This window comes from Cryptomeria japonica, chromosome 9 (assembly GCF_030272615.1).
Source record: "Cryptomeria japonica chromosome 9, Sugi_1.0, whole genome shotgun sequence".
NCBI classification, from domain to species: domain Eukaryota; kingdom Viridiplantae; phylum Streptophyta; class Pinopsida; order Cupressales; family Cupressaceae; genus Cryptomeria; species Cryptomeria japonica.
The window spans coordinates 159,552,377-159,565,832 of NC_081413.1; positions in this window are offsets into that span (position 1 = coordinate 159,552,377).

Sequence of the window (13,456 nt, forward strand, 5' to 3'; positions counted from 1 at the left end):
ATTCAAAAAAAACAAAAGGGGGAAAGTTTTTAGTCAGAATTAGAGGACAAAATGTTGAATATGACAAATCCATTGTTATCACAAATGGACGAGCAAACAATTCAGGTTTTTTTTATGCATCACAATTCAAGTTTTTTTTATGCTAGCATGGAAAATCAAGAATGTGTGAGTTTAGGGATTTTCTCCATATTTTCCAAGTTTCACTAGCTAATTTGAAGTACAAATTGAAGGCAAAGATGGAGGAGAAAAGTGCAGATTTTTGACGATGTGAAACTCAAAAATTTTAAATGAAAGCCATGTGTCATTTTCACATCTTTTTAAGGGCTTCTCTAGGGTTTCTCATCCTTCTGTTTATTCTTTTCGCTTCTTTAATCTAAGAGGTTCCATATTTTTCTAGATTTTGGCTCCAAGTGAGCATGGTAGTGTGCAGGGTAGCTTAGGATTCAGTTTCTTTAGCATTTTTAGTTTCTAAGTGATGTACTTATTTTTTTTTATGACAGTAAACCAAATAATATGGAGTATCAATGTTGTAATATGTTGTAATATGTTGTAATTTCTCCTGGGTATATTTGGTTTTCTTTTAAATCAAAAGAACCAAGGGTTTGTATGGTTTTTATCACACATTTGGTGTGATAGGTATTTGATTTGGAGGCTCATACTCATATTCATTTGAAGCCTTGTCATTGTAATGTAGTGACATTTTAAGGGTTACTAGTTTTGTGATATAGATTGTTACCATGAATGTATGCTTCATTTTATGAATCTGTAAGTTGATAAAGGGTTGTCCTAAAGTTGACTTCTATGTGAACTCAAAATGGGAACCACATATTTGAATCTGAAAATATCTTTTCTTTTATGTTGTAGGAGTTAGTTTTAGGAGTAGTTAGTGTAGAAAACCAATCCCAAGTGCTAAGTGAAGGTTTAAAAGTCAGGATTGTTATAGACAAATATAATGTTTATACACTTTCCTTGGCACATTCACATTGGGATATCTACTGTAAATTGTGATGCCATGAGTGTTGGAAGCTGAAAATTATTCAAGCATTACTTAGGTGCACCCGCCTTAGTCTCACAGAGCCAAAAGTGCAAGAGATTACAATCTTGTGACTGAATCTCGTTCATTGGCCAAATCTTGATCTGAGTCTGTGATGAGTTAATGACTATTCCTCTAGGACTTCGAAGTTGTTGATTTGGGAACCAACATGCTCACTACCTCCAGCAAACTTCTAGAGTTATTCAAATGTAGATACCTTCAACTCACTACTTTCAATATGCTTAAGGCATTTATGTGTACACTTGACAATTGTCGTAATCACCACACACTTATAATCCACACATTGCAATTGATTTGATCTTTCATTTATATCCTCTACAATCAACGACAACTTTCACCATGTCAACCAAGTATGATAAAGCATGCATTATCCAAGAGGTCGACCCAAACAATAATGATGGAGAAAGGAAAACAATTGTGGTTGAATCCAAGGATAAATATGACATAATTCAATCTTAGAACATATCTACAATCTTGTAAAAACATCACAATAGTAGAGCACATACTCCAAGTTTGTTGGGATGAAATGTACATCCCCCAAGAAGGTCAGCCCCAAACACTTCAACAGTGGAAAGGAAGTAAATTCAAACTGAGGAAAGAGATAGACTGAATCCAAAACACCTTATAACAACTCTCCATGGCGGAACAAAGCACAATTCATAAGTGCAAGTATCCTAGGTTAACCAAAAAACCACTTACCCTTTCAACACATCTAATCCAGTCACCAAATGGTTTCAAAATGATCATGGCTACCAATGTAGAGAACATAAAAACATCATATATCTTTTAACATAACTTATGTACCATTATTTTATACTGTCATAAAATTTAACTAGTGCAAACAAGCAAATACAATACACTTTATTCCTAGTTAATCAAAAAATACATCCTTGAGATAGAACATTGATAATTATACTTACCGTACACTTCAACACTTGAAATATGAGTTGAGACATTGTAAAGACAACATGAGAATGTTTGCCCAACCACAAGAGCAAATTCATAAGCGCAGAGAAATGTGGACCATTTCCGAAATAGGTTTTGCCTTCAACCAAATTTTCTACATACTGCAATTGCTAGAACCATCTGCAAAAACTCTAGTGTCCTAAAAAAGAGAAAGATACATTATTCCCAACACATACAAGCTAATTACCAAACCACAAGTCCATATCTTCAACTAAGGAGAAATGTGGAGCATTCTCATAGACAGTTAGCAAAACAATTTTATACATTCTTCTTCTTTCAACAATATGCAGAGATCAAAATATCTTTGTAATATCAATTCCTTACTAAGCGAGGTATAAAAATAGTTTATAAAATACACAAGATCATCACCATCATGTCCAACTTATCCTCATGCTTCTAATCTTAATATTAATATGTCATCATGATTCTCACTCTTGCTGACAATAAGTATACACAATGCCTCAATAAAAGAATGATATCTAGCCATGAACTTTAGTATCATCGTTACGCATCATCAATATACAAGTGCAAGCATAAAATACATCGCACCATATTGAGGGTTGACATCAATGGCAACACAATATACCAACACCATATCTGCAATGATCTATCCCTTTGTCATTGATGGCAACACATATTCCATTCTCTCTCCTTTTAATATCAAGGGAAAAGGGAAAAGGATTCCCTTTTTGAAATTGCATCATCATACATGCCCCACTATCATTAGTCACCATCTACCAACTCCCCTTGAGTAGTAGCAACCATCAATCCGAAGATAATAATAAGTCATGAAATGTTCCCCCTAGATAGATGCACCATCTATGCATCTAGTTAGAAAGAGGGGTAACAACCCCTAACTTCTGCATGAGATATTCAAGTGTATCCTTTGAAAATGCTTTTATAAAGATGTTAGCTCCTTGGTCCTCTATAGGTACATACTCCAATTTCACTTCTGGATCTACAACCTTCTCCCTCAAAAAGTGATACTAGATAGATATGTGCTTGGTTCCTAAATGCATCACCAAATTCTTTGAAATGTTACTAGCATTGGTATTATCACATAATATAGGAATGGGCTCATCATATATTACCTTGACATGCTTCAAGGTTTTCTTCATTAACAACACTTGAGTGCAACAAGATATCGCAACAATATATTCTACTTTTGTTGTAGATAATAATGTTGAATCTGACTTCTTGCTATGCCATGAGACCAACCAGATTCCCAAAAAGAAATCTTTTTCACTTTCACTTCTTCTATCATCAACATATCCTGCTCAATCAACATTAGTGTATGCACTTCGGGAAAAGTCATTGTCCTTTTCATACCACAATCCATGGTCTGGAATTCCCTTCAACTATTTTAAGATCCTCTTCATTTCCTTCACATGATTTTCTCTTGGTTCATCTTGAAATATTTCAACCAAACACATCACATGCACAATGTCTAGTCTAGATGCAATTAAGTATAAAAATCCTCTTATCATGGATCTATACAAAGTTTGATATTCCAAAGATGACTCTCATTCTTGCTCAATTTGCAACTAGTTTTTATGGGAGTACTTATTGGTTTGTTATCTTCTATATCAAATTTCTTGAACATCTCCTTAAGATACTTATCTTTAGAGATCAAGATACCATCATTTAAGTGAGCAATTTAAAATCCAAGAAAGAAAGATCATTCACATAACATGGACATCTCAAATTCCATCTACATTTCCTCATCAAACTTTTTACTCATTCCATCATCTCCACCAGAAATAAATTCTTTCTTCATAAATTTTAATATAAATATTTCTATTTGCAGTATCTTTCTTTAAGCCTTGTTGAAGGAGATACTTGTCCAATCTAGCATCCCAAGCCCTAAAAGCTTGTTTGAGACGATACAAATATTTCTTGAGTTTGCAAACCATGTTTGGATCTTCTGATAATTGAAACCCATCAAGTTTCTCTATGTAGAGTTATTCTAGATCTCCATTTAGGTATATTTGTCATCTATCTTATAAATTTTGAAGTTCTTGTGAGTAGAAAGGGAAAGAAGCATTTTGATTGCCTCGATCCTAGCCACTAGAGGAAAAATCTCCTCAAAATCAATTTCTTCTAATTATGAATAGCCTTTGCAAACCAACCTTGCTTTATTTCTTATCACCTCTCCATCTTCATTCAATCTGTTTTGGAATGCCCATTTTGTTTCTATCACATTTTTATCAATAGGAATAGGGACCATCTCCCATGTTTGATTGTTTTCAATCCGGTTCAGTTGTTCTTCCATAGCTTGTATTCATCCTTCATCTTTGTTGGTATCAACAAAGGTCTTGGACTCTATCTTTGATAATTTAGACATAGATTCACTTTCTCACTTGCTTTTGCAAGTCTTCTCCTAGTCTGCACTTGGGAATTCTTATCTCCAATAATCTAATCTTCTGAATGATTCTTCTAGGCATACTTAATTGGAGTCTTAGGGGCCATTTTTGACACTAGTTCCTTCTCCATCTCTTCTTACTCTTCTTCTATATAGGAAGGTTCATTTGATCTGTAGTCCTTTGGTTCTTGTATATTTGACTTATTTCTTCATCTACCCTAACATTTGCACTTTCAACCATCTTACTTAGCCCTTTTTGGTAGCATTTATAAGCCTTGCTTCTAGTTGAGTAACCAAGGAAGATCCCTTCATCGAATCTTGAATCAAATTTACTCATCTTTTGCATCTCTCTTAATGTAATATTTGCTACCAATAATTCTAAAGTAGGTTTTCCATTCCATAGCTCATAAGGGGTCTTAGTTCTATTAACCCTTAATTATCTCCTGTTAAGAATACATATTTCAATCTGAACTGCCTATTTTCAATGCACATTAGGCAGATTGGCATCCTTCAACATTGTCCTAGCCATTTCTTGGACAATTCTATTCTTCCTTTCTACTACCCCATTTTACTGAGGGTTTCTATTAGTAGATAGATGTCTCCTAATTCTATGACCTTCACAAAACATCTTAAACTCATTTGAAGTAAAATCACCTCCTCTATCAAATCTTAAATATTTGATTTTATCATTCAATTTATTCTCAACCATATATTTAAAAATCTTAAACTTACTAAGAGCTTTTGATAACCCATACCATTCTAGAGTAATCATCAATGAGAAACATAAAATACCTTTCATCCTGGAGACTTTAAGTCCTAGAAGTCTCGCACAAGTTAGTATGTATCAACTCCAAAGTTCTTGTAGAATAATACTCTTTGTTCTTGAAACTTTTCCTCATCTCCTTTCCCATATGATACTCCTTACAGAAGATGTTATCAAGCTTCATAATATTTGACATGTCTCTTACATATGTGTCGACCTTAAATTCATAAAGTTGTCAAAGTTGATGTGACCGATCCTTTGTTGGCTTTGGCATAACTGATGCAGATGAGGTGATGCAGTTGAAGTTGGATGACTGCATCGGTAAAGGATAGAAGTTTATTTGTGATGAAGAGAATGAGATTCTATGAATAGATAACATGATTTGATATTTGTGTTGTCATTGATGGCAACTAATGCCAACTAATTTTCTTGATTTTCTTGATGTCTTGTTTTGTCATCTAAGTGATTTGGTTTACTGGAAGATAGGGTTTACCAATAGAGAGCTAAAGTCTGTGAAATAGGACTTTAACTAGTAAAGCAGAGTTGTTTTGATTGGATTGGTCGATCAGCGATGATTGGTGATTTGCAGTTTGGATGGTGAAATTGTATCATGGAAAGATGTATATGATCGGAACTGAAACTTGTGGAGATTATTGAAAGGTGTGTTTCAAATTTCTGATAAAGTTTTGCTAAGGTTTTAGTAGGGTTTAAGACCGGTGAAGAAATCATCAAACTGGTAATGATTTTTGTTATGACGGTGATCGATGGTGAGTCTACATGAAGTTGGTAACATGACACAACCCGCATGAAAGATTTAATTTTTGTTTTGGCGTTATTCAAGGAATATTTTCTTGGCAATTAGCGAAACGCTTAGTAGAGTGTTTTGAAGATACATATCAGATTTTTGTGATGGGTTACGATCAACCAACGGTTGATATTGCATTGTAATTTGTTGTTATGATCTATATAACAATCTGTGATGATCTCTTATGATTTGAATTGTAAATTCATGATGTAATTGGGTTTTGTGGCCAACCTAGTTGAGATGGCTATTTAGGATGACACAGTTGATGTTCATTGTGTCGGTGGTCTTAGAGAATGTGTTAAGTTATCCAAGTGAAGTGTGAGATCTTCCTAAGAGTTGTAGAGTGTTTTGTATAACTAGATCTGATCAAGCAAGCAGAAAAGTGCAAGTAACAAATCATTCTTTCACTGTTGTTCCCTAACAATTGCAACAGGTTAAATCCCTTAACCGAGTAGGTCCTAACAGGCCTTAAACATTTAAGTCCCCTAACAGGGAATCTCTCAAAAGAGTGTTAAATCCTCTCACCAGGTTGATCCTAACTGATCATCAAGCTCCTAACAGGGTTGCAAGGCAAATCCCCTAATCGGGTGACTCCTAACAGGGTCTGCTCCTAATCGAGTGTATTGTAAGCTCCTAACAGGGTGTACTTCAAAAGAGTACAAATATTTGTGGGTGCCAACTCCCACCATGGTTTTTCCCTATTTGGGTTTCCATGTCATAAACTTATGGTCTTCATGTGTGAATTTTTTTTCATGTGATATTCCTGTTTATGTTTCATTTCATGCATTATTTCAGAGACACCGATTATGATGTTTTATCAGAAGTTTATCAGAGGCTATCGGTATTGATAAGGAGTTGTTTGAGAAAAAAAATGATCTTATTGATAAGGTTAATGAGTTGGTAAGTGATCAAGTTTATATGATTGCTTTGGTGGTGAAAATATTGATAGCTATGATAAATGATTTGATTAATGTGTTAAGAAAATATGATAAAGAGGTTATTAGATCTGATTAAAGAAGTTGAAACATTTGTTAAATGGTTTTAGATCTGATATAAGTTTGTGTTTGGAGTTGAAGTTTTAATTAGTCTTAATATTGATTCACCCCCATATCAGTATTAACCGGATCCTCATAGGATTAACAATTGGTATCAGAGTGTTGGTCCTTTGTGTGCAGAAAGCCTAACCACTTGAGGAAAAGATTCTAAGGAATTTAAGATGATGAAGAAAGAGGGTTCTAAGCTCAACAATGATAACTACAAGATCTAGAAAGACAGAATGAAGATCTACATCAAATTCTTGGTGCACAATATTAGAAGCAAGTTGAAACAACATATGTTGCTCCTACCACTACTCCCTTGACACCGGATGAACTAAGAGAGAAGCAAGATAACATGCAAGCCCTAGAAGATATTGTAAGTACTTTATCTGACTTGAAATATATTGATGTTCAAGGATCTAAAACTGCATGTGAGGTTTGGGAAAAGTTAAGAGACAATATATGGAGGAGATGAGCATGTTCAAAGAGCCAAAGAAGAAAGGTTGAGAGGAAACCTCGATGACATGAGAATGCTTGAAGGAGAGAATATTGGACAGTATGGTAAGAGAATCAAAGAAGTTGGTAGCGGCATAAAGAGTGTTGGAGGCAAAATAGAAGATGATGCTATAGTAAGTAAAATGCTTAGAACTATTCAACCTCAGTATGCTATAAGAGTATCGGCAATCCAAGAACTTAGATCTATTTCAAAGGATAAGGTAATTGTTGATTCATTGATTGGTAAGCTTACAACTTTTGAGTTAAATAGTGTTAACAATAGTGTGACAAAATCTACCGAATCTGCCTTTAAAGCTTATGTTACTGGTTCATCTACTCGAAAAGGAAAAGACATATGTCAAAATCATGAGTGCAGGACAAGTCATGGAAGTAACCGGGGAAATCAAGACAATGAATATCAAGTGATGGAACTTGAGGCACTGTTAGCAAAGAGATTTCCAAGAGGCACTGGTTAGTATAAAGGAAAGCTACCTTTGAAGTGCTTCTCTTGTAGTAAAATTGGTCATATTGCTGCTAACTTCCCTAACACCGATAAAAAAGAGAAGTTTAGAAGATTCAAAGGAAAGGGCAAGAAACATTGTTATGTTGCAGTAGATGAAGGACTGGCTGATGAGGAGTCTAAAGATGAAGATGACAATGAAGAAATTGTGTTTGTAGCTGTGAAGGAAGAATTGTATGATGAAAAGGCACTAGTATCTCATATGGAGAATAGTGATGAGTGGATTATAGATAGTGGTTGCTCACACCACATGACTAGAGATAAAAGTAAGTTCATAACCCTTAATGAATTTGATGGAGGTGTTGTTATATTTGGAAATAACTCTCCTTGCATGGTGAAAGGTAAAGGTTCAATATCTCTAAATGGGAAGAGTAATGTTGATGATATATTTTGGGTTGATGGTCTAAAGCATAATCTTTTAAGTATTAGTCAGCTCAATGATAAAGGTTATTTTCTCAAATTTAAGAGAAGAGTCTGCAGAATTCTTGGAGGTAATGGTGAACTAATTGCTACCAGGAAGCAAACTAGAGATAACTTTATTACATTTGAATAGTAATATTAATAATTGTTTGGTTGCAAGAATGGAAGACAACTGGTTGTGGCATAAAAGATGTTGTCATGTTAATTTTGATAAACTGGTTAAGATAAGCAAGTCAAGTGTTGTAAGAGGATTACCCCAACTTGTCAAACTGGATAGTGTGATATGCAAAGATTGTCAAATCGGTAAGATGACCTCTATTTCTTTCAAGAGAAAGAATTATATTTTTTAGAATGTTTTAGATTTGGTACATACTGATCTTTGTGGCCCTATGAGAACAAAGAGTTATTACGGCGATAGGTATTCCATGATCTTCACTGATGACTATTCTAAAATGATGTGGGTGACATTTTTGAGAGAGAAATTAGAAGCATTTAATAAATTTAAATCATTTAAAGGTCTGGTTGAAAAGGAGGTAAGAACTTGAAGTGTTTAAGATCAGACCGAGGAGGTGGATTCACATCTAATGAATTTGTTAAGTATTGTGATGAGCAGGGTATAAAGAGACAGATCTTTACTCTGAGGACACCACAACAGAATGGAATAACAGAAACGATGAACAGAACAATAGTTGAAGCTACAAGAACCATGTTATTGCAGGGTAATGTATCCAAAATATTTTGGAGAGAAGCGATCAGTAATGTTGTATACACTTAAAACCAGGTACTGGTAAAAAGAGGCAACAATAAGACACCTTATGAGCTATGGTATGGAAAAACCCTTTAAGTAGGTTATTTCAAAAAAATTGGAAGTCAATGTTTTATTAAGAGAGATAACTACATTAAGAAATTTGATGCAAAATCTAAAGAGGGATTTTTTCTTGGTTACTCTTCTAAGAGTAAGGCATATAAATGTTACAATAAGAGAACTAAGAAAATTGTTGAAAGTGCTAATGTAAAAGTTAATGATCTATCAAATAAGTCTGAAGGTACAAGCAAATCTAAACCTGAAAAAGGATGATAAATAGGAAAATTTTGTGATCATTGAATCGGAAGCAAAAAATAATGAAGAACCAGCAAATGAGGAATTGGATGCTCAACCGGTAAGCGATGACAGTGAGGAAGAAGATGAAGAACCTGATGAAGAAGATGCAAAACTGGATAGGCAATACCTAGATATGTCAGATTGAATCATTCACAAGAGAAGATAATTGGTGATAAGAATGTAGGTATGCAAACTAGGAGAAAGATCTGAGAGAACTCGTGTTTGATATCTACAATTGAACCCAAGATAGTTAAGGGAGCACTAACGGATGATGATTGGGTGAATGAAGAATTAGATCAAATTGAGAAGAATCAGACATGGTCACTTGTTCCTAGACTAGAGGATAAGAATGTAATTGGAACAAAATGGGTCTTCAAGAATAAATTAGATAAAGAAGGAAGAATTGTAAGAAATAAGGCAAGGTTAGTCTACAAAGGGTATGCTTAAGAGGAAGGCGAGGATTATGGTGAAACTTTTGCACCTGTTGCTATATTAGAAAGAGTAAGGATGCTACTGGCATTTGTTATATATAAGGGAATCAAAGTTTACCAAATGGATGTCAAGTCAGTCTTTCTAAATGGGATTTTAGAAGAAGAAGTATACATTGAATAGCCAAATGGATTTTCCTTGACTGATGATTAATACATGGTGTGTAAATTGCACAAAGCTCTATATGGTCTAAAGCGGGCACCGAGGGCATGGTATGAGAGATTACATAGAAATTTGATCAAAATTGGATTCCAACATACCAGTGAGGACAACAACATTTATTTGAAGACTGATGGAGACAAGATGTTGATAGCAGAAGTATTTATTGATGACATAATTCTTTATGGAAATGATGATATGTGTATGGACTTTGCTGATATAATGAAAAAGGAATTTGAAATGTCTCTAATCGGTGAAATTAAGTTCTTTATTGTCTTGCATATTCAACAACTGGATGGTGATATATTTATTTGTCAGACCAAGTATATCAAAGAAGTGTTGAAGACTTTTGGCATGGAAGACTGCAAACTGGTAGGAACACCGATGGTGACAAGTTGCAAGTTGTCAAAGGAAGATGATTCCCCTGTTGTTAGTGAAAAAGAGTACAGATCTATGATTGGCAAGCTACACTATGTTATCCATAGCAAACTGGACATTGCTCATCATGTTGGATTAGTGGCTAGATTTCAAAAAGAGCCTAAAGAGAGTCACATGATGGCTGTGAAGAGAATTTTTTGGTACCTCAAAGGCACAATAGACTATGGTTTATGATATCCCTATAAAGGAGATTTTACTTTGGATGTCTTTACTGATGTTGATTGGGCAGGTAATGTGGGTGATCAGAAAATCACAACCAGTGGAGCTTTTCTACTTGGAGGAAGATTAGTGGCATGGACGAGCAAGAAAAAAACTTGTGTTCTCAATCTATAGCTGAAGATGAGTATGTGGTTGCATCCATGAATTGCACGCAGACAATATGGATGAGACATGTGCTAGAAGGATTCAAGATAGATATGTCAGAACCTGTGACTATCTATTTGTAGGTCCCGAAGACAACTGAGAGGGGGGGGGGGGTGAATCAGTTGTCTAATAAATTCAAACCAAAAACTTATTAACCAACTTAATGCTTAATACCGGTAAGACAGTTAAGTATGCCGGTAAACAGTGTTAATAGAAAATTGTTGAACCGGTAAGAATTAATGCATGAAACATAAGCAGAAAGTCATCCACAACACATGACACCAATATTTGTACGTGGAAACCCTGTAAGGGGAAAAACCACGGTGGGAAACCTTACCCACAATCAAATGATACTACTGCAGATAGTAAGTGTACAAAGAGGCGTCTGCACATGCAGAAAGGCCAATAGCCTAGAGCTCACTGCTCAATCACAAATGGGAGTCACACTGACTACAGTTGGATGGTTAAATCCAATGAGAATGTACTGCACAAAATAGCATCTTCATATGTTGGATTCAGTACCCGTGTAATGCTAATATGCTTCTACAAAAACCTAACTTCACCTTCAAATGATGTCTTCGTGTATATCCCTGCTTGATCTCGCATATATCCTTCCTTAAATCTTTTTCGCATTCCACACTTGATCTTACAAATAAGATCTTACATTTATACCATACCCTAAGACCAATTTTAGTAGGTTGGCTCTACAAGATATTACAATAAAAACATTTTACAAATAATACAATATCCGATACAATAACCGATTGAACATGTCAGCTTAATGCATTTACAACAATAATAAATCATCTCCATAGCGTGCCATGCTGATCTGGAAAAGATAAACCTGTCGGTGTAACCCTAGATAACCTGGACCTATTTGCTGGTAAAAGCAAATATGCAAATGAGAATATACCAATGATTATTACTTCAAAGTAAAGTGTCCATATGATGTCTTCGACATTACCAAGTGTCTTCCATGTCAATGCAGGTACCGGTGAACATTATATCATGCCGGTTAGCCATATACCGATAACTGTTTGCACAATTTACTGTTTGCCGGTGAATGTTGTTGGATCTCCAAAGTAGGTGAATTTAGCAGGTGTTGACATCAATGACAAAACCATACCAAAATACCAACACTATTGTGATAATACAAGTGCTAAAAACATTTCTAAGAACCATGTACTTCAATCTAGAACCAAGCACATTGAATTGAAGTATCACTTCCTAAGGGAAAGAGTTTAAGAAAAGGAGGTGAAGATAAAATATGTGAAGAGTAAAGATTTGTTAGTTGATATCTTTACTACGCCCTTACTGAAGGCTACCTTTGAGTTTATTAGAGGTAAACTAGGGGTTAGACCCCTACACCGGAAGAACTAGAATGATGGAGATCCATCAATCCTGTGGATTTCATGTTTATTTTTCACTAAGAATTGATGAAAGTGCAGTCTACTCCTTTGGGGGAGCAAGTCTGATGTAAATTTTTGATATAATGCTCTGTTATAATTTTTCTGATTTGAGTAGCATAGTTGATGGAAATGAGGTAACAACAGAATTTAAGATAAGTGATGCATTTACATCTTTGGCATTGTTGTCAAAGGGGGAGAAGAAAATAATAGAAATTAGATATGGAAGATATGGGAGAATTTGAAGATCAGAAGATCATATTGACAAAAGCATTGATTAAGGGGGAGATGACAAAAGGAGGAGAACCGGAAGATGATGTGATATCAACAAACAAGTTGTAGATGATGATGTTACTCTGATTTTATATCTGGTTGGTGTTTTCATCAATGCCAAAGAGGGAGATTATTGGCATTTGGCATAACTGATGCAGATGAGGTGATGCAGTTGAAGTTGGATGACTGCATCGGTAAAGGATAGAAGTCTATTTGTGATGAAGAGATTGAGATTCTATGAATAGATAACATGATCAGTTATTTGTGTTGTCATTAATGGCAACTGATGCCAACTTATGTTCCTGATGTTCTTAATGTCTTGTTTTGTCTTCTAAGTGATTTGGTTTATCAGAAGACAGGGTTTACCAATAGAGAGCTAAAGTCTATGAAATAGGACTTTAACCAATAAAGCAAAGTTGTTTTGATTGGATCGGTCGATCGGCGATGATTGGTGATTTGTGGTTTGGATGGTGAACTTGTATCATGGAAAGATGTATATGACTAGAATTGGAACTTGTGGAGATTACCGGAAGGCATGTTTCAAATTTTTGATGAAGTTTTGCTAAGGCTTTAGTAGGGTTTAAGACCGGTGAAGAAATCATCAAGCTGGTAATGATTTTTGTTATGACGGTGATCAACGATGAGTCTCCATGAAATTGGTAACACAACACAACCCGCATGAAAGATTTAATTGTTTTTTATTAAATAAAAATAGGTTTTAAGGGACTGAAACCCAGATACATAAGAAAGATATTCAATATAGCAACAAAATACAACAGCAGCAAAACACCAGCAAAAAGACCA